General features: G+C 47.7%; 1 protein-coding gene across 2 annotated transcripts in view; it reads right to left on the reverse strand.

The window, feature by feature from the left end:
- LOC114704754 (core histone macro-H2A.2) overlaps positions 1-11,381 on the reverse strand; it is a 50,090-nt gene extending 38,709 nt beyond the window's left edge. Inside the window, exon 1 of one of the 2 annotated variants that reach the window (XM_028886179.2) lies at positions 11,161-11,381. The gene's annotated coding sequence lies outside the window, so the exon portion shown is untranslated. Of the gene's footprint in view, positions 1-10,715; positions 10,869-11,160 lie in introns of those variants that run through there. The other variant, XM_028886178.2, reaches the window with a different exon arrangement.
- Positions 11,382-23,075: the final 11,694 nt, after the last annotated feature.

Raw genomic sequence — 23,075 nt, forward strand, 5'->3', positions numbered from 1 at the left:
AACTGGCCATGCTAGGCAAATGCTCCACCAATGAGCTACATCCTCAGTGTCCTCAGCTGGAGGCTCTCACGCAGACTGGAGGCAGGAGAGAGAAAGAATGGGGGGCTGGATGCTATCGCTGCAGCCATCACGTCCCAGGTGATGTCTGTTCATGTGTCTACACCATCTTGCCAAGGGACCTAGACCTGAGACTGTTAAAGCGTCCTTTAGTGAACCTTTGCTTTCGAACTATACAAATCAAACATTCACCTGTGTTATCCGAAAGCAAGAAATAAGAGGTCGCACTGTTTTTTAATGATGAAAATGAATTTTAAAAAACCCTTTAAATACTGGTTTGTTTTTTTTTTTTTTTTTGAGACATTTTCAAACGTGACACTTCCAGCATTGTCCCCAGTGGATCAGTGGACTGTGTGAAAATTCCGTTAGTACCTGTGGCAGTGGCATTTCCCTCCTCTGTGGCATTGTGCTCCAGAATATTGTAGACTGTAAATATTTATGAAAAAAAAAATGAAGCAGACGCCACCATGAAGCAGCTTTTTTCTGTCAGTTCAAAACTGTCCTCAGGGAGAATCAAATGAGATAAAATAGGACTAAATAGGATATAAAGGAATTCAATATAAATACGCTAACTACATGCAGAACTGTGTCTTAAAGGGTGTGAAACGGGGAACAGGGTCTCCTGACAGCTTCCACCCAACAATTCTAACGTAGTTTGGTGTCTTAGCCTGAGCACTGTATTAAGACCATAATAGTTTGTTAGCATTACTCTGTAGCTTATAAAAACCATTTTCAGTGATCCGAGTAAAATCACTGGCTCTATTACACGTTCATTTAGGAACTCTGAGGGCAAGCCACCACTGCAGAAGTAATACTTCCCACACCGTTTTCTTCCAGGGCCATCTCCGAGTGACTGAGAACAGTCAATAATTTCATTGTCACATATGTTAAGATACGCTACCAATTTATCATGTAAAAAGCAACACTAAATGCAGTTTTATCAAAATGACAGGAGGATCAAATTAACCAAATTAATCAACCATGAACATGAAAAGCAAGCATTAATCCAATTGATTTTAATGATACTATTGGAAAACAAATCACTCCCTTTTTAAAAAAAATGCATTTCCAATCATGCTGTGGATCGGGAAGCTTGTGTGCTCTTTGTAATTTAAGAGGCAGAGAATTCGGGCCACCTGGGTCTTTCCAGAGGCTATCAGGAGAGATGAGGCCTCATGCGAGTGAATTTGTGTGTGTGTGGGGGGGAGGGCACGTGTGTGTGCATATATGCATGCAAGTGTGTGGGTATGTGTGCACACATGCATGTGGAAGCCAGTTAACTTTAGGAGCTGTAGTCTTAATTTTTGAGACCCACACAGTCTTCTGGTCCAGAGCTCACCTACTTGAAGAGGCTGGCCGCCCAGCAAACCCCAAGGATCTCCACCTCCCCAGCACAAGGATTATGTGCACACACCACCAAGCCAACGGTTTGTTTTTGTTTTTAAAGATGTATTTATTTTTATTTTATGTGCATGGGTGTTTGGTCTGCGTGTATGTCTATGCAACATGTGCATGCAGTGCCCATGGAGGTCAGATGAAGGTGTTGGATGCCCTGGAACTGGAGTTACAATTTGAGCTGTCATGGGGATGCTGGGAATCAAAATCAAACCCAGGTCCTCTGGAAGAGCAACAAATGCTCTTAACCTCTGAGCCATCTCTCCAGTCCCAACCCTGATTTTTTTGTTGTGGGTTCTGGGGATTAAACTCAGGTCTTGTGCTTGCATGGTAAATACTTCACTGACTGAGTCCTCTCCCCAGCTGCAGGTGGTGACTTTTAACACGTTTTTCTTGTCTTTGTTTAACCCAAGCTATGGTTTTCCTTTTTTTTTTTTTTTTTTTTTTTGAGGAGGAGGAGGAGTTTTAAACTTTATTAGAGTTTTCCAGCAATACATTTTACACACACACACACACACACACACACACACACACACACACACACACACACAGAAAGAGACAGATATGGTTTTCTTAAACAAGAGAAAGGCAGAAGCTGTTGCTGTGTTTATCTCTTCCCAGCTATCCATATCCTGTTTTAATATAAATACACTTGGCCTTGGCCCTTAGTGGTACTAGTTGGATGAAAGATGGCTAGCAACTTTTTTTTTTTTTTTTGAATCTGAGTTAAAAATGCACCCCAGAAGAAACTCAACCAGAAAATGAGCTGGTTTGCCTTTTGGATTTATTTGCTCACTATCAGTGTGTGTCCGAGGGGTCAAGAGGGAAGGTCTATATATAAAGAGTTTCCTCTTTCCCTTTGCACATGAAGCTCAGGTCATGAAGCTTGCAAAGGGAAGAGCCTTTACCCACAGAGACACCGCACTAGCCCTGAATCTATTTACTGATAGAAAACAAAAACAACAACTGTAGGGATCCGGCCCTCACTCCTGCACATACACAGCTCCAGGTCTGGGGTCTTAGGTCATTAGGGGTCACTGGCAACTACGTATGTGCAGCGAGGTCAATGTCCGCCCTAAATAAAGCCAGATGCGGACCCCACCCTCTCTCTCTGTCCCTTGCTCTGCTCTGTTCCCGCCATCTTTCTCTAGGCCTGGCTCTCCTTTCTCCTATCCCTTCCTTCCCATAAAGCTCTCTGTAACTTTGGCAGTCATGGCCATGGCTCGTGGCTTTTCCGCCAGTAACCAGCACTGTTCATCCTTTCCACAACAACAAACAAACAAAAGAAACAAAACTAAACCCTCAGTGTGTTTAACCCAGCCACTGTTTGCTCTCTAAGGGTGGGCAGATAGGATTTGTCTGGGTTAACTGTCCTGTTGCCTCAGAATCTGATGGATTCAAACTAGTAATGGAGTTTCTTGCAAGCAGCGTCCTTTGGGTTTCTCTAGGAAGTGGACTGGTGTTGTCTGATTCAAGATCAGCTGCCCAGGGCTTGGGGTGAGGGTCCCAGGCCACTGGAGCTACCTGACCCACCCACTGAGGCAGACACAGACACCTGACATCTGCTCTCACTCCAACAGTCTGACTAGCACAGGCTGTGGAGCCCCCTCCCCCACGCCTCTCCTACCCACACCTCCCTACTCCCTTCCCCTTCTCTCAGGAGTGGCTGGGACTGTTCCCTCTGCGCCAGCGTCTTGTGCTGTGGGCAGGCGGCAGATTACAAGGTGTGCCCCCACTCCCACCCCGTAGCCCCCAAATGCTGGCACCAGGGAAGCTCCCTCTGTCATTGTCACACCATTCTCTCCTCCGCCTCACGGAGACCCAGTGGTGGTAGAGCACTGGACTAGTTCTCACTGATCAGCTGTGGGTCAAATCAGTAGACACTTTAAAACTCTTCTAAACCCTGAACCCAGGAGCCTTTCAGGCCCTCACCTGTTACAATCGCTGACACCAGGGAAAGCTGACGGCACCCAGGGAGCTTTCTTTTGAAGTCATGGTCATGCTGCTGGTGATAATCACAGAAAAGAAAATCCCCCTCTCCCCCCCCCCCCCAAATCGACTTCACTGAGCACCAGAACAGTCTGGTCTCCACCCACCAGGGCAATGATACCCCGTGTCAATCAGAGAACAGTTTAGGTCGATGGCTCAGTCTGCAAGCATGGGGTCCAGAATTTGCATTCCCAGAACCCACGTCAGACGCAGTGGCATGAGTCTAAACAATTCTAGCATGGGGAGGTAGGGACAGGAGGATTCCTAGGGTTCGCTGGCTACCCAGCCTCACCTTTTCCTAAAAAATTAGGCAGTGAAATTGGGCGTGGTGCTGCACTGCACGCCTTTAATCCCAGCACTCAGGAGGCAGAGGCAGGCGGATCTCTGTGAGTTCAAGGCCAGCCTGGTCTACAGAGTGAGATCCAGGACAGGCTCCAAAGCAACAAAGAGACCCTGTCTCAAAAAAAAAAAAAAAAAAATTCACGTGGTGAGGTGGGCATGGCTGCACATTTTTAATCTCAACAGCATGGAAGGCAGACACAATCGGATCTCTCTGAGTTCAAGAACAGCCTAGTCTACAAAGTGAGTCCCAGACCAGGCAGGACTACATAGAGAGATCTTGTCTCAGAAAACCAAAACAACACAAGAGTCAGGGGGCTGGGGCTGGTAAAGGCACTTGATACCACACCATCTCTGGAGGCTACACGGTGGGAGGAGAGACTCAGCTCCTGCAAGCTGTCCTCTGATCTACACACACACACACACACTCACACACACACACACACTCACACACACACACTCACTTACACACACACACACACTCTCACACACACACACACACCTTCGTCCTTCACATATATGCTCACACATGTATACCTACAAACATGCAATCATATGTACACCACATGTCCACACAGACAGAGAATCCAGCTGAGAGGAAGCAGAGGGATACATGAATTGATTATCTCTTGGTTCAAATTCTGTGAGAGTAATCAATTTGTAACTTTCCTGTGTTGATGGGGAATGCGCTGAATTAGCCTCTGACCTAAACGTTTATACCATCTACTGCAGAAGCCCTTGGACTTGACCTCTCTGGGGGCCACACCGCTATATAATTTTATGCTTTATTGAGCAGCAAAAGTTGTGGAAAATACGAGTTACATTGTTCTGTACATAGATCACATACAGTACTGCCCAGCAAGCATGGGCCTGGGGTACAGGAGAATTGGATTTGACCTTAATTATGTTTTTGCCTAATTCTCATGGAAACAACCAAATTTTGGCATCTGAACATTTCCCTAGAATGGCGTCTCGTATCCAGACACAACCCTCAAATCTCGAGGCAGACTGAGTGTTATCATTTTAGGTTAAAAAATGTGGCTAAGGCTGGCAAGATGGCTCAGTAGGTAAGGGTTCCTGTTGCCAAGCCTGTGTGTGATCCCTGAGAAGAGGGCAGTGGTTCCTGCCAACTGTCCTCTGTCCCCTGCAAGTATGTCCTCTACGTACTCAGCGGCACACGTGTGCGGTAGCGTGTGCTCGCCCACCTACATAAATACACACAATAAATAAATGATAAGATTTTTTTTTTTTTAAAAAAAAGACTCTTGTGACACCAGGGAATTAGCTGAAGTGGTGTCCCCAGGCTGGTGGTCTGTGTGTACGTCTGGCACCTATTTATGTCAAAGCGTGGGGATTTTGACTTGAATTACTTACTCCATCCAAGGTCCAAATTGGCAATGCCAGTCAAATAAATCAGGCAAAGTATGATGGATGTTGAGATGGATAAACGAACAGAGAGGGCTTCGGAGACACCATCAGATTTATCTCACTTAATACTGCGATACGACAGTTGAAAGCAGAGCGCTACGTGTCGCCATCCGATTCTCTTTATGTTTCATTTGTCACGGCACGGGAGGGGTTTCCCGGCAGCGATGCAAATAAGTTTTATAAATAAAAGTTTTCATACTTCAAAAAAATCTGCATAAATCAGCACAGAATCACTGGAATATTAGGAACACTTTTTTTTTTTTTTTTTAAATGCATGGATAGAGCATGCTGGCAGGCTTCCTGGGCTGGAGTCCCTTGGCTCCTCCTCAGCCTTTGCTTCCTTTCTTCAAGGGTAGGTATAGTAACATCAGCTGTCTGTGGTGCCCTGGTCAGAACTAAGTAAGTTCATTGATATCAAGTGCTCAGACTAGAACCTGGCTGGCAGTCCACACACCATCAATACGAACTTAAGTTCTTGCATTTTAATTATTACACTATTTATTTGTTTGTGTGCATGTGTGCACACATGTGTGTATTCACGCACGTACCACCATGGGCATGGGGAGTATGGAGGATAACCTGGAGGACCTGGGTCTCCCCTTCCACCGTGGGATCAGTCAGGTCATCAGATTTGGAAGCAAGCTCCCTTACCACTGAGCAGACTCGCTAGCCCTCAATATGGTTTATTTCCTTGAAAGAAGCTATTACAAAAAAAATTTAGGGGGTTGAGGATTTAGCTCAGTGGTAGAGTAGCAAGCACAAGGCCCTGGGTTCGATCCTCAGCTCAAAAAAAATTTTTTTTAATTACATTTTTTTATTCATGTGTGTGTGTGTGTGTGTGTGTGTGTGTGTGTGTGTGTGTGTGTATGCTGCCGTCTTTGTGTGGCTGTCAGATGACAATGTTCAGGAGTCAGGAGAAGACTGGCCACAGCTACACTATCTGTGGAAAACCTCACCTGGAACGCCCCACCCTCCAGTTCCTGATTTCTTCCGTCTCTCCACTGGACCCTGACAACTGCCTGTCTAGGGGTAAGGACACGGCTGATACTCGATCAGTATTCCTGAAGTGAGTGAATAATTTAAAAGCAACCACTGACATGTTTTGCTTCAATGGCGTGTTTAAACCCATCAAGATGGCTAGGTAGGGAAGGGTGACTGCGGCAAAGCCTAAGGCCCCGTGTTCTAGCCCCAGAACCCGTGAGAAGGAGAAAGCTCAGGATAACCGACTCTCAGAAAGCTGTCTTCCAACTTCCCCCACAAACACACTGAAACATAGTATGAATGTTTTTTTTAACTCACTGAAACATAGTATGTTTTTTAAACCCTTTACAAAAGCGTTTTTTTAGGTTTCCTCTGTATTTTGTCAAATGAAGTATCTTTTCAAAGACCCATCTTCCCGTCAATTTAATTCCCAAGAGAAACTCCCTGCCCTCCAGCTGCTGCTGAAAACCATAGCTTTCAGCACTGTTATGGGACTCCAGGCTGGGGGTGTGGCTCAGCTGTTCTTTTCTAGCAGCAGGAAGCTCTGGGTTTTAGTTTCAAGCTTCACAAACTAGGTGTGGTCCTGCACGCATATAACCTACAAACTCGGGAGGCAGAGACAGGAGGATCAGGGGCCCTGTAGAGAGTTCAAGACCAACCTGGGCTACACGACACCCTGTCATGAAACAAAACAGAGACACACACACACACACACACACACACACACACACACACACACACACACACCCGCCGCCCCTTTCTCCTCTTTTATTCCTCCCTTCCCCCTTAATGTCTCATGGACCTGTTTGCAGAATCATTGTGATCAAAAGCATTGCGAGTGTTTTTTAGTTCATCCTTCAGTGGGAAGCTGATAGGCCTGGTCAGCCTTGCTGGGATGGCACATAAAGTTTTGTTGGAGACGGAGGAGGTCAGGGTGCTCTTCTTGCCTCCTCACTGGACTGCTTCCACTCAGTCCCACCACCTTGTCTAGGAAACCTAGCCCTGTTCCTCCCTTCCGGCCTGAAATCGGCTTCCTTCAAAAACTGCAGCATTTTGTGGCTTTCATTCACATTATCTTATATTATTTCCAAATGACTAGTTGCATCTACCTGTCCAAGCAATCCATAAATTGCTTGGACGATGTATACAATGTCAAAGGCCACCAACAGCCGTGGTTGTAGCTGTGAACCAAAGCTCTTCACAGCCCTTCAAATATCTTCTCTCCACTTCCTATTTATATGGTATTTTAATTTATAGAAATCTACGGTTTCATTTAGCATGTCTGTGATTTGCCCCTTTCTGTCTTTATTAATACCATGCCTTGGTGATCTTTCTCTGTATATATACATTGGCTCTACTTTTTTTAACTGCTCTCTAGTGTTCCAGAATGTAGATGTGGAAGGGATTATGTAGCATCCCTTACTACTGGCTGTTAAGGTGTTTTCAAGGTTGGAACTACCATAAATGTTCGCACACACGGAGCACACACATCTGCTTCAGGAGGACACACACCAAGAAATGGAGTACTAGGCTCACGACTGAGAGGTCAAGTGCTTGCTGTCAAGCCTAAGAATTTGAGTTTGATCCCCAGGGCCCACATCATGGAAGAAGAGAACCAACTCCAGTAAGATGCCCTCTGACCTACACACGCACGCACGCACACATGCACACGCGCGCGCGCATGCGCGCGCGCGCGCACACACACACACACACACACACACATGTGCATATTATATATTTAACAGTGCCAAGCTCAGGACTAGGGAGATGGTTCCTTGGGTAAATGTTCTTGCCACGAAAGCCTGAATTCAAATCTCTGAATCCATGTCAAAGATGGAGGAGTAGGAAGAGCATCTACAGTCCCAGAAGCTCTTCAGAAATGGGAGGCAGAGTCAGAATTGCCAGAAGCGCCAGGGCTAGCTTGCCTGGTCTAAGTGGTGGGTAAAAAATCAGAGAGCCTGTCTCAAATACGGTGGAAAGCAGAGGCGGACACCTGGTATTGTCCTCTGACTTCTACATGAGTGCTGTGGCACATGCATGCCCATTCAGACACACAAACAAATGTCAACACACACACACACACACACACACACACAAATGTAGTAATTTTTTAAAATAATGCCTAACTGCCATCCACATTGTATCAGCACTCACAGCTTTCGACAGTAGTAGGTACCCAATTTCCCAGGAGCATAAATGATAACACTTTCCCCCTTGCATTGCCTGTATTTTTATTTTAGCATCTCCTAGGCCTTCGGTGGGATCCTCACTGAGAGTGGGACCCTGGCTTCCTAAAATCGGTGTTGCTCTTTCTGATTGGCTCTGTTAAGAGTCCACGCTCAGTGAATGCTGGCTGACCGATCCCTGTCTTTTGCTGATCTTTACAACACACTTTTCAAAAGCATGCACCAAGAGGGCAACTAACTTTGAGGTTATTTCTTATGAACAACAACAACAAACAAACAAAAAAAAAAACATTCTTAAGAGAATTCAATTTTTGCATGCGCCTCTCAGTAGGTATTGATAGTTTCCATTTAAAGCTGTCTGCGACAGAATTCACCTCCCTCCCGCTTTCCTAGCAGGAGGCAGAGAAAACAGGGCTTGGTTGTCTCTGCTATAGTTAGCAGGGGGTCCCACCCACTGGGGCCCAGCAGACCACAGGCGCCAAACAAGCCCTGGCAGCTAGGCAGAGAAGATGGAGTAGGGTCAGAATCTTTGGGACCTTCTAGATCCACAGAGGCTAAGTTCTCTGTATGGAGTTCTGAAATAGCAGAAACGGTCCATCCCATCTGAAGGCTAAGGATGAGTGGATCCCGGTGAGGCAGAACCAGTGTTAGGGTGGGACAAACCGGAGGAGCGGAAGACAGTATTTTGAGAGGGAATTTGGATGCAGGAAAGAGATTCTGCTGATGTGAATTATTTCTTATTAAGATGCAATTTCCTACAGAGAAATTCCAATATTTCAGTTCCTTCATGTCAACATTTCTGAAAACCCAAAGGCACCGGTCGGCCGCCGGTCCTGCAGCTCTGAGCATTTAGTTCGGAGAGTTCTCTATGGAGTAGGGGGACAACTTTCAGTCTCGCAGACAGAGCGGACTGGTCGGGGATTAGGCACAGTTTAATTTGTCTTGAGACGACATAAGCGCAGACATTTTGCTCTGAATAACACCTCCTTTCCCCCTTACCTACTGAAGCGACTGCACAGCCCAGTGAGGGTGCAACTGTGTTCAACATAAACTCGTGAGGAACGGTGGACGCCTTTCACCAGAGACTCTGGATTGATCGCCCTGGGGCTGCTAGACTGTGTGGCCTCCTGCTGTGAATTCCCCTGAAGCCAGGACCGCCAGCTCACCTGGAAAACTGCTTTCCAGTCTGGGCTGGTTTCCACCGCGTCCCCCAACAGGCAGCGATCCACACTTGGGTTTTTCAGCCTCTTTCCACTAGCCCCTTCCATTCTCCACTCACCCCAGAGAACTACGGCCTAAAGGCTGCAGCAATGGCCAGGCATAAATCAGGCCCCACCGGTGGCCCACTTCACTCCCAGGCACAATGAGCAACGCACAGCTCCGGGAGGAGGCGGCTCAATTAGCGTTTGGGGGGTTCGATGCCCCTTTGGCCATTGTTGAGAGGAACAAAGAGGGCAGGAGCTGAGGGCGCCCCCATGAGGAAAGGCGTGGAAAGACACTCTGGGGAGCGATCAGGAGGCTGGCGGGGCTGGGATGCGGTGCACCTGGATGGCGCTCTGGCAGCCGGGGAGGCAGGGCAGACTCCAAGCCGCGGTAGCGGGTGCAGCCTTTTCCTGACTTGACTTTGATCTCCCTCTTCTTGATATTATTAATATTATTATTGTTATTTTCCCGCGCAAATTAAGCAGCTGGGACCGGCAGGGCGAGCCGCACAGGGGCCGCCATTTGCCGGTGGAAGCACCGAGCGCCCCGGAAAGGGAACCCGAGGGGGAGTGCTCGGCCCCGCGTCCTCCTCCGCCGCGGCACCCGCAGCATCCCGGCTCCTCATCCGCGCCGCCCCGGCGCCTCCGCGTCCTCCTCCATTGTCAGCCCGCGCCCAGCCCGGCACCCCGGAGGCCCTGGTCGCGCGTCCTCGGCCCTGGCGAGCCTGCGTCCCCCGCCCGGTCCTCTCGGCGCCCGGGCGCCTCCCTCCTCCCTCCCCTGCGCCCTGAGCTCCGCATCCTCGAAGCCCTGAGCTCCCGGCACCGCCAGCCGGGCCGCTGGACCCCGCATCTCTGCATCCTCCCTGCCTGGCCCAGGGCGCCCCAGCCCCTCGCCGGCTGCGGGCATCGCGCGGCGTCTTCAGCAACCCCCCCTTTTTATCTCCCGAGGAAGCAAGTTGAGCAAATCGATTTATTAATTTCTGTGGCAGAGGTGGGTCGGTGACCGGGGTGCGCCCGCAGGGCTGCAGGGGGAGGCGCCGTGGCTCCCTTCGGCCCCTGCACTGCCCGGGCAGAGGGTTTTGTTTCCAGACCCCCGGCGCCCCCCGAAACAATGATGCCACGGGCATGGCGGGCTCACCTGGTGCTGCGCCGCGGGCTCCGGGCGCCCGGTGGCCTAGTGCGCGCCAATCCCCGGCCGCAGGTTCGGCCCGCGTACCGCCGGTGTCGGGCAGGACCCTGCCTTTCTTGGGGTTGTATCTGTGCGTGTCAATGGCGGCAAGCGGCAGTTCTCCGGGCCGCGGATAGTAGCGGGGGGAGGAGGAGGAGGGAGAAGGGATTGCTCCTTCTCCACATAACCACCTCTAGGAGGAGTCGCTCAGCCTCATCCCCCGCCAGCCCAGGCTCCGCGACGGGTCCGGGGGCTTTCGTGGGGCTTGATGAGCTATTGTCCTTCTGCAGTGGTCACGATGGAACCACCGGGCCTGCGCCTCGCGGAGCTGTTGGCTGCGAGGACCCCGCTTCCCTAGAGCCCTGCACGGAGGCCTTGTGGTCACCAGCCACAGGCTCCGGTTAGCTCCACTCACCTTGGCTGGGAGAAAGAGGTGTGGGCGTTCATCTGCCGATTATGGGGTGAGAAGGGGAACGCAAAAAGCCCACTTTGGATGCAGCCTTGACCTGAAAATATTACCAAACACATTACTGTGTCGCACACGGCGACCACAGGAACCGAGAATTTATACTCCTGCCTGTCCGCTGTTTATAAGTGAAGACCGAGCGAGAATCGGCTGTGTAGTGTTTGGAGGCACAAATGTGTTTGCTCCTTGGTGGATGAAGACCGTGTGCCCCATAATCATTTTTTTTTTAAATTGGGTTGCTTTAATTTGCCGTCTCCCAACCGAGTTTAGCACAAAGATAGTGTCTGAAGAAGCAGTTGTTACTAGTTTCCAGAAAATTCACTGTGATGGCGGAGCGGTGGACAGTATCAGGTGACATTGGGCATGTGTAGTTGCTTGGTCCCTGGTGGAAACCACGGCTTGCTTTTATACTGTGAAGCTTGTCAAGAGCACAAGGCTCCAAGGCCAGTCACCATATGCATTAACTTGAATGGACCATCCATGTTTTCCTCAGATTTCTCCTGGCTGAATCAGAGGCGGCTGAGAGGCAGGCAACCTTTTGATATCTGCAAAGTAAAATAAATAAATAAATAAATAAATAAATAAATAAATAAATAAATAAATAAAGCGAAATCTTCAGCAATGACCAAATGGACTTTCCCAAACCCGAGACCTTTAGTGTGTGCTTGCTGCCACAAATGATCATTACGTTTATGTGCGCAGTGGGGGGCTTTGGGGTGACCGATGCCTGTGATGGCCTGGGTGGGGAAAGGTTAGCCACCCTGCCACCCTAGCCCAGTGCCATTTCATTGAGCCGGCAGCTGGAATTTATAGACAGTGCTTTCCACTGAGAAGGTGCATTTTAAGCTTGAGTGTTTGCTAAGAACCAGCCATCTTTGCTCCCCGCCCCCCAAACTATGCATGTTTCCTTATGCTGTAAATAAGTTTCCATTTTCATCTCCTCCGGCAGGGGACCCCATAGTCGGAGAGGCAGGACAGCCTTAATTCTCCCACCTAAACCCTTTATGCTTTCTGGGTATGACCCTCCCATCTTCTGTTTTGAAAATCCTTGCCAGGCCAGAAATCCAAGCAGCATGCAGTCCTCTTTCCAGAGATGGGTATTTAAAGGATTTCAGATGTCCATCTGAGATGTCTCCTCCTGGCATCTTCGCATATTCCTAGAGGGAGTGTCCATCTTTCTTATTAAAAAAAAAAATCTTTAAGCCATCATTCAAGACAGTTCCAGCACCTTGGAGGAGAACTTGACCATCACTCCCCACCCCCAGTAAGCCATGCTCAGAGAAATGTAATTGAGTTACTCATTGGCACATAATAGTCACATTCTCTGTAATTTCTACTAAAAATGGTACATGTGGCTAGGTATGGTGGCACATGCCTTTACTCCTAGCACTTGGGAGGTAGAGGCAAGTGGACCTCTGAATTCAAGGCCAGTCTGGGCTGTATCACCATACACAGAGACCCTGTCAAAAAAAGTCATTTTAATGTGATATTTATTTCCTCCATTTTTTCCTTCGTTCCTCATTTCCTCCATCCCTTCCTCCCTCTTTCCATCTTCTATTTGAGACAAGGACTATGTAGCCCTGGCTGGCTTGGAAATTGATAGGTAGATCAAGCTGGCTTCAAACTCACGGAGATCTGCCTTCCTCTGCCTCCTGAGTGCTCCGATTAATGTTTGTGCCTCCACGCCTGACTTCCTCTTCTTTCCTTTCTTTGGACATCGTCTCAAGTAGCTCAGGCTGGCCTTGTACTTGCCATGTAGCCAAGAAAGACCTTACTCTTTGATCCTTCTGCCCCCCCCATTCAGGGGCTATCTGCTGGATTTATATGAACCCTCTGCGACTTGTCTCATCCAGTATTTGGTTATGTGCTCTTCAGGGAAAGGATGAAGCTGCAAAGTGTGTTACTCAAGAGCCTCCCCATTTCATTCTGGAAGTGTCTTCAAATACAGATGATTCTGCCATGTAAGATGGGGTTACGTCCCTGTAAATGGTGTAAGCCGAATTAAGACATAAGGGCATTACACTTCACTGGCTAAGCACAAGGCACTGTGGTGGTAGTGGTAATCTTTCCTGCCCCGCTCACCAGTGAGGAATGGTTCCTCACCTCCCCCAGCATCCCAAGAGATGCTCACCACAAATCACTAGTACAGAAATGGAAATCCCAAACTTCAGGCATGATTTCTACTGAACGCTATTTACTCTTGCCCAATGGTAAAGCTGAGAAAGTGTTAAGTTGGGGACCAGCTGTAAATGACGAAGTCACTCAGAGTCAAGGGGGCCGTCAACTACACAATACTGTGTTTTGCCGCAGAATCAAAGCTTCATGAATCAAAACTTGGATAGACGTAGTGGTCCAGCCAAGGCCACCCAGCAAACCATAGGCAAAGTTTCCACAGCATTTAGAGATACCCAGCCAGAATAATCTCTACCAGCTCCAAAATTTGCAGGAAATATAGTGGACAGACCTACAACTTCCATTGGGCAGATGGAGTTCAATGGCTCATATTTTATCACCGGCTTTTAACACATAACCAGAAACCTACCACTGAGATGGGAGGCATATACTGTGTATAGTGGTTTCCTGCCAATGGAAACATTCTCTCCAAAGGCAGAGGTGGGGGGTTGCTGGGGACAGTAAGGGGGGAGGGGGGGCTGATCAGGTAAACAAACCCTCGGAGTCTGGGAAAGTTGATACTTTCAAGGTTCCGCAGGGCCTCTCCCCAAGGTTATAGAAACAGTGAACTCCGGGGGAGGGGGAGGAGGCACTGACCAGCCGAGTTGCAGAGATCCTTCTCTGACTTGTTGGGCTGCCTGCAAGTTCTGCAGAGAGCTGCAGGGGCTGCGCTTTTGTGAGCCTTCACCAGTTAGGGGGGCGGGGGGAGCTTTTGGGTGGTGCAGCCGCTTTTGAGTCACAAGTCCAAAGGAAGTTTTGCACTCAGTCATTTGATCGAAAGCCTCTTGGACCTCTCCCAACCTGTATCCTCAAGGAGTAGGCAGTTAACCTAATGGTAGGAGGTGGGTGGATGACAGTTTTCGGCTGGAACATTTTTTTTTTAAACCCTTGACCCGTGTGTGTCTAATGCAATGAACCCGCGTATTGATTCTGAGTTGACACCATTAGTGACTGGGATGTGTAAGGTAAAAAGGTCAAGGGAAAAACACCCTTCCTCCGCTTGACCAAGGCTTGGTGTTGGCTAGTCAGTATGGGTGGCTTTCCCTGCTGAGCACAGAACTCCCCTTGTAGACTCTGCCCCTAGAGACCTCAAGCTGCCAGGCTTCACCCCAGACTACTCCGGTGGCCCTGCCTGACCCCTCCAGGCCTCTCCAGGCATCCCGGGGACCAGGCCCTGCCCCAGACTTCCATATCAGTTGTAATAGTCTTTTCCACCAACACTCCCTGCCCCCACTCCCACCCCCACCCCCACCCCCATGAGAGAGTGGCCAGGCCCCACTCCACAGAAAAAAAAAATCCTACCAATCCCTGAGCCTGCCCCAAGATCAGGCCACATAATCCCTCCAATCCCAGGCCACCCCAGAAAGCTCCACCCATTCCTCCCCTTCAAGAAATCCTATATAAACTCTGTCTTCAGCTCAGTTTGCTGCTGCTGCTTCTCACTGAGGTAGAGGCAGCTACGCTCCTGGGTTTTTCCCTCCCAATAAATCTCTTGGGTGAGGTTTGTTGTGCGGTGTGATTTTGTGATATTTCTTGGCTCCCAGCTGCCAGGATACCTTTCCCTTCCGAGCTGTAACACTTAGACACTTGGAAATCCCGGCTGTATCTATGTTAATGGCCAAAGAATGTTTCAGAGTTAACCACTGGGCAATACTTCCAGCTGTACTTTTCCACTAGTTCACTGGGCATGCTCCAAAGACCCTCTGAAAGTCCAGCCCTCTGTTGTTCCTCTTCCAGTTCAGAGGCAGCTGCCATTTTCTGTTGGTGTCCCCAATAAATGTCTTGCGTGAGGATTGTGGGATGGTGTGACATCGTGGTATTGCCTGGCCTCCAGTTACCAAGATAGGCTTGTGCCAGAAAAACCCTTACAGGATGTCTGGTGAGGTTTTATTGAGATGCTGGGTAAAGTGCGTCTACCTTCAGACAGGCATGGGGCCTGGTGCAGAGACGGAAAATGAACAGCTCAAATCAGAGTGTAGTCAGAAAGACTCATGTCCTGTTGGATCTGCTGGAAATTCATCCACAAATCCTCGGTTTTATTTCATCAATCAATTATTTGTGCACCTGGTATGTGTGTGTGTGTGTGTGGGGGGGGTGTACATGTGCCATGTTGCACATGAGCACAACTTGAGGGAGTCAATTCTCTCCTTCCACCGAGCGAGTTCCAGGAATCTAACTCGGGTCACCAGGCTTGGTGGCAGGCCCCTTTACCCACTGGCCCACCTCACTGGCTCCAAGTCACCTATTTAAAAAAAGAAGTTCATTCATTTTGCCCTTTAAAATCTTCTTCCTTCTGTTCTCTCTCCCTCCTTTTATTTTGAGACAGGTCTCGTGTATGGGAGGCAGCCTCAAACTGGTTGTGTAGCTGAGGTTGGCCTCAAACTGCTAATCCTCAGCCGGGCAGTGGTGGCGCATGCGCACACCTTTAATCCCAGCACTCGAGAGGCAGAGGCAGGTGGATCTCTGTGAGTTCGAGGACAGCCAGGGCTACACAGAGAAACCCTGTCTCAAAAAGTCAAAACAAAACCCTGCTGATCCTCCTGCCTGCACTGGGACCATGCTCCCTCTCAACCATGCCCCCCGCCCCCCAATCTAATGCATCATCTGTGGATTAAACAGACCTTTATTTTCCCCGATCAGTTCTGATCCAGTGTATGATGCACACACAATGGGTGATCAGTTTTCCTCCCCTAGGATCTATTGATCTCTTTGCCTTTTCCAATAGGACCATGACCATGCCGCTATATATTTATAGTTGGCAGATGGAAGTACACACATGCAAGATTTGTACATCCAGATGAGTTTTGTTTGTGTTTCTGATCTTCTTTGAAGGAAGCTGAGATCCCCCAAGATCTCATAAAGATACCCCAAGAGTCATAAAGATAGATGAAGGGCTGGGGATATAGCTCAATTGGGAGAGTGCTTGCCCAGTGTCTTGCCCAGTTTTTATTGCTGTAAAGAGACACCATGACCACAGCAACTCTTATAAAGAAAACATTTAATTGGGTTGGCTTGCTTAGTTTCAGAGGTCCAGTCCATTATCATCATGATGGGGAGCATGGTGGTGTGCAGACAGACATGGTGCTGGAGCTGAGATTCCTACATGTTGACTCAGAGGCAACAGGAAATCGACTGACTCTCACACTGAGTGAAGCTTGAGAAAAAGACCTCAAAGCCCACCCCCACAGTGACACACTTCTTCTAATAAGGCCACACCTCCCAATAGTGCCAACTCCCGTTGGGAGCCATTTTCTTTCAAACCACCACACCCAGCATATATGAAGCCCTGGGTTTGGTCTCTGGTAAATTAACCGGGCATGGTGGTGCACACCTGTAAACACAGCATTTCGGAGGCAGAGGAAGGAGGATCAGAAGTTCAAAGTTGTCCTTGGCTCCAAAGCGAGTTTAAGGTCAGCCTGGGCTACACAGGCCAGCAAGGAAACAAACAGAAACAGCTTCCTCCAGGAGGGAAGTGGGAGGTGGGGGAAACTTAGCAGGCCAACAGTCACAGGTCTGAGGAAGCTGAAGCATATAAGCTTTCCCAGGGTTTTAGAAACAGTGAACGACTGTGGGGTAGGAGACAGTGAGCAGCTGAGCTGTAGAGAGATTTCTCTGACCTGTGGAGCTGCTGGCAAGGGGTGCAGAAAGCTCCAGGGTTGCATCTTTTGTGAGCTGCCATGGGTGTTGGGGTGGGCTTTTTTTGGTGATATAGCTGCTTTTGAGTCACCCCTGGTCCTATAAATAATCCATCACCCATACTCCTGTTAGTGACCCCAACAAAAGATCACTGGTTCACCTAGTGGGACGTAGATACAATCCTGACTGCTTTATGGTGACTTTTCTTCCTGAGGCAAGTACACTTGTGTTTCCTTCCCCCTCAAGAAATCTGTCTTGTATAGACAGACAGGCATACAGACAGGGGGAAACCACCAGCTGGAAGTGGACTGCCCTGGATGCTGTGGTAATTCCATCAGCCTACCTACCAACATAACTCTTCAGAGCAGTCTGGGGGTCTGAGGTTATGAATGAACCTCCCAGCTCAGCAATCACTTTAAAGAATAAATACAGCTTTTGAAAATATCTAATCGCTGGGGAAGTCCTGGCAATCAATCAGTCTTGTTAATCTTTCTTGTTAAAGCTGGAAACATGCAGTCTCTCAGGTCGCTAGATTTTGAATGGTGGTCATGATTAATGTTAAACTTTTGTTTTCTTGTTCAGGATCTAAATCATTCATAGAGGGGGATAAAGAAGGAAAGAAAGAAAGAAGGAAGGAAGGAAGAAAGAAAGGCGATCATTGTGCCCTCAACCCCGTTTCTTCCATCTGTGGCTGGAATTCATGTCTTGGAATTCTCCTAACAAGAGAAACCTTTCACCAGTCCTGATCCTGAAAAACATTAATTAAAAACCTATCCTTTTCTGCCAGCCCCAGTGGAGCAGAGAACATCCAAGGCTCAGAGAACAGGGAGACAGTAAGGTAAGAGCCAGAGGATCAGGATACCTTTGCTGGATGGTGTCTTCTAGACACAACAGAGAAGGTGAATCCATGAAATCTCAACAATATGCATAAAGGTCGGACAAGTTGACATGCCAACACAGACAGAACAAATTTACCAGACTCTACTCCTAGATGAAGAACTTCCCACAGTGGCTGTAGTTATCCCCAGGGACAATGACCCTGATAGGTTATCCAGCCCCAGGTAGTCAACCCTAAACATGTACAGAAGGACAACACTACATTGGCTCAATGTTTTACTTATACACACATGGGTGCATATATACATATATATGTATAATTAAAGAAGAGGACATGAATTTGAGAGGGAGTGGAGGGGCTGAGTTGAGGAGAGGGAGGGTGGAAATGATGTAAATACAGTACTCATCCATGAAGTTCTCAAAAACTTAAACAAAACCCCACCAAATTATTGGGGGCCGGAGAGATGGCTCAGTGGTTACAAGAACTTGTTGCTCTTGCAGACGCCTGGGTGATGGCTCACAACCATTTGTAACTCCAATTCTAGGAGGTCCAACGCCCTCTTCTGGTCCCTGAGGGCACTGCATGCATGTGGTGCACAGATACATACAAACACATAAATAAATCTTAAAAAAAAAAAAAAAAGTCTGTATGAAAACGCCGAAGGGAAAACTTTTTTCTCTGTATGGTAATTTAAAGATAAAAAGGAAATCAGAGAGCAGGATGTTTAGAGTTAGGAAGAGTACAGATGCACATATATAAATACATATTATACACATTTGTGCATGAATGTGTAAATATTTGAAGCGTGTGTTACGTGTGTGCCGCTCCAACGTGTATGACTTCAACAGCATCAGGCTCAGCATCAAGGCTGGTCTGGGCTGTAAAGGAACCGACCAGCCATTTCATCATTGAAGTGATGAGCTGTGTGGTAAAGCGCAATGAAATGTCCCAGGTCTCGTAGACAAATTCACCATCAGTCCCAATTATGCAAAGTTGTGGTTAGGAAACCCGAGGCACATGGTATCATGAAGTTTAACGGAAACAGAACTAGGGCTCGTGGAGCGTGCCAGCTGATCACTCGCTTGCTCTGCTCCGCGATGCTGTCTGGGAGGCCACCCTGCTACCTCTAGGCAGGGCCCGTGATGGCGAGAGGCAGCAGGCATCGAGAGGATTTGGACTTCAGCATCTGCCTTGGCAGGTCTGTGCAGTGTGAGCCGCGCACACACAGAACGGCCTTTTCCAGTTCAAGCCCAAGCTAAAGAATGGGGGCATTGCTATTTTCTCCAGAAACTACAAATGCCGAGTGCCGTGGTAAAAATATAATTTATTTATACAAATGGTGTGTTTTCACAAAGGCCATCTGTCAGTTGACTCTCTGATCTACAACAAATCTGTTTGTTCCCCTAGAAGAAATAACATGTCTGTTGAAAAGGATTTACGACCGACAGGCTCCCGGATGCACAACATTGCTATAATAGTAACTATTGATGCTCTATTTACTTCTACTGTAGTGCTGTGAGTGGGAACTATTATTTCTGAAGTATGGAAATTAATTTTTCATCACCTCAAAGCCAGGAAATGGAGCCCAGTTGCATCTATTAAGATTACTGCAAGGGAACTGTGTTCCCTCCTGGAGGGAAAAAAAAAAATCTGCTCAATGAACAGCGTTTATTAAGCTAAGTCCACACATCACTGCTTGCTGTCTGGTATAATAGGCTGAACTGTGGCCCTTAGTTAATTCCTGGAGACAAGAGGACACTTTAAAAATTATTACTATTTTTGTAACATGCGTGCACATAACACAACATATACACTGAGGTCAGAGACAAGCTTTTGGAGTTGGTCTTCTTCTTCTGCTGTGGACCAGAAGCAGGACTCAGGCCATCAGCCTTGCCTGGGTAAACACTTTAACCACTGGGCCAGCCTGCTGGCCAGAACTACTCTGAAATGACTCTGGCCATTGGATGTCAAGGCATCTCTGATGGCCCTCCCTGGAAACTAAATTTTACCATTAAAATGAAGGGGGGGGGGAGGCTGGAGAGACGGCTCAGCAGTTAAGAGCACTGGCTGCTCTTCCCGAGGACCTGGGTTCAATTCCCAGCATCCACATGGCAGCCCACAACTGTTTGTTGTTGTCCTTTATATAAGTGGTTGCTGCCTTTTAAGCCACAGCTGTCGAAATCAGCAACTGCAACTCCATGGCTACCAACATCTGTTCCCTCCGGCTCCAACTCTTGCAAAGCTATGAAGGGAACTAAACCTCTCTCCCTCTAAAGAACTCAGGATTCAAAGGTTCAGGTGGAATTCTGCTCTTCAGAGAGGCTGAATAGCAAGAAGCTCACCTCCTCTCCTTGCTTGTGTCCACCAAGAAGCCCCCGAGCTTCTCCTCGCCCTCCTTATAAACCCTTTCTCACCTGGCTCCTCCCTACCACTTCCTGTCAGCTAGTTGCTGACGCAGCCTCCTGACCACAGGTGAATTTTATTTAATCAAACACATCGTCGCATCATTAAACAAATGTTCCAGAGCACAAACAAAAGTAACACACCTTGAAATAATATTCTACAATACTCTGTAACTTCAGTTTCAGGGGATCTGGAATCCTTACACAAACATGCATGTAGGCAAAACACCAATGCACATAAAATAAAAATAAATAAAAAAATTTTTTAAATGAAAGAGAAGGTTGGGGGGTGGGGTGGCGTAGCACTCGAGAGGCAGAGACAGGCAGATCTCTGTGAGTTCAAGGCCAGCCTAGTCTACAAAGCAAGTTCCAAGCTACACAGAGAAACCCTGTCTCGAACCACCCCCTCAAAAAAAAAAAAAAAAAAAGATTGAAAGAGAAGGATATGGTTTTTTTTTTTTTTTTAAAGATTTATTTATTTATTATGTATACAGAAGAGGGCGCCAGATCTCATTACAGATGGTTGTGAGCCACCATGTGGTTGCTGGGAATTGAACTCAGGACCTCTGGAAGAGCAGTCGGTGCTCTTAACCTCTGAGCCATCTCTCCAGCCCTGTTTTCTTTTTTTTTAAGAGGACATCTACTCACTCCGAATAGAGAGCCCATGACAGACCAAAGTACAGATACCACTAAAGTTCAGCTTGGTGAACCAATGAGTTTTATTGGGATTGCTTGCAGGAATATGGGTGAAGGGTCACTTACAGGAGCAGAAATGACTCAAAGACAGATACACCACCAAAGCCCACCCCAGTAATAGTGCCAATTCACAAAATCTGGGAATCTGGAGCACACTGCACAGCCTGCAGGCAGTTCCATAGGTTGGAGAGTGTCCCTTCCAAGTCACTCAGTTGGTCTAATCCTCTTCCATGTAGCTCTGCTGATTTCTGCTTGACCCAGGCAGCTGGTCTGGTCTCAGAATCTTTATAGCTTGGCTTGTCTGAGAATGGATCTCAGCTGTCTCTATTGTTCACTATTGGGAGGGAGGGACTTAGTGAATCTGGTCAGTTTCAGGAACTTCCTGGAGCTGCTTTGAGTTGTTTACCTTCTGAGCTTCCCTGCAGGATGGAATGAAAGGTATGTGTATGTGGCAGTTCCTTTCTCTTAACGGATTTCAAGCCACACATGCCGGCATTGTCAACTATAGTCACCATGCTATACATTAGCACAATATCGAATATTGTGATCAAGTGCACACTCTTTGATTAGTAGGTGTGTGCCACCTGGCCACCACTATGTGAGTAGTTGTTGAGATCACTTTTTTTTTTTTTTGTTGTTGTTGTTGTTTTTAGTTTTCTTTCTTTTATTGTGACAAGACACTGCCAGAAAGCAGGTCAGGGGGAAGAAAGGGTTTGTCTGGCTTGTACTTCCAGGTCATAGTCCATCACTGAAGAAACTCAGGGCAGGAACTTAAGCAGGATTTTGGAGCAGAAACCATGGTGGAATACCGGTTGCTGGCTCACACTTAGACGCATGCTTACTTAGCTCTCTTTTTTATTTCGCCCTTACTTAGGGATGGCGTCAGTTAACAATTAGGACAACTTGGCCCCCACACATGCCCACAGGTGGGTAAATCCTCAGGTCAGGCTTTCTCCTCAGATGACTATAGCCTGTGTCAAGTTGACCATTAAAGCTAACTAGGGCACCTTTCCTACCCCCTCGACAATCCCGTCCCTCTCTTGTATGGGACCTTCCATCTTTTTTCTTGATGGACTTTCTTGCTTAGGTGGCACATTGGTGTAGTTCTTGGATGTCCCTAAAAGGCTCTTTTGTTAAAGGTTTAGCTTCCAACCTGGAGCTTTCAGGAAATGGTAGAAATGCCTTCTACAGAGGGGAGCTAATGACAGACCCAAAGAAGGACACCACCAAAGTCTAACATGCTGAGCCAGTGAGTTTACTGGGGTTATGTAAAGGCACATGGATGCCCCAGGAAAACTACGTCACCAACAACCTACCCCAGCCAGTGTGATGATTCCAGCTGGAACCCTCAAGCTCTCTGCAGGACTTACAGGCAGCTGGACAAGTCAGAAAGAGTCTCTCTTCGGGATCCCCTACTGCTTATGTAACCATGCAGATCTAGTAAATTTCAGGGATTCTCTTGAGACTTATGAGTTGTCTACTTCCTCAGCTTTTTTTTTTTCCTCACTGTATAGCTCTGGCTGCCCTGGAATTCTCTATGTAGACCAGGGTGGCCTCACAGAGATCCACCTGCCTCTGCCTCCTGTGTGCTGGGATTAAAGGTGTGTGCCAGCTCCCATTTACTTCCTGAGTCTTTTTTTTTAAATAATTTATTTAAATTTATTTTATGTACATTGTTGTGAAGGTGTCAGATCCCCTGGAACTGGAGTTACCAGTGCTGGGAATTGAACCCGGGTCCTTTGGAAGAGCAGACACTGCTCTTAACCCCTGAGCCATCTCTCCAGCTCCTACTTCCTGAGTCTTAATGAAGTTCCCTTTAGAATTTCTTGGATCCTAAGGAGCTCCCTTTTATGGTGGAATGTTTTCAATTCAAGGGAAATTGTTCTGTGACATGGTCGTGATGTCACCAGGGGTGTGCTGTCAGTGGGAGGTATGGGACCTTGGCTGCTTTTGCTTCTGGGCCGTGACATGAGTTGTTTTGCTTCAACATCTTTGCCCCGCCAGACTGTGTTATGTTGCCATATGCGTAAAGCAGTGGCCAATTGATCATGGACTGAAGCCTCTTAAAACTGTCAGCCAGAACCTTTTTCTCTCTATAATTCATCTCATGTATTTTGCTA

This window comes from Peromyscus leucopus, chromosome 16_21 (genome assembly GCF_004664715.2).
Source record: "Peromyscus leucopus breed LL Stock chromosome 16_21, UCI_PerLeu_2.1, whole genome shotgun sequence".
In the NCBI taxonomy this organism is placed as follows: domain Eukaryota; kingdom Metazoa; phylum Chordata; class Mammalia; order Rodentia; family Cricetidae; genus Peromyscus; species Peromyscus leucopus.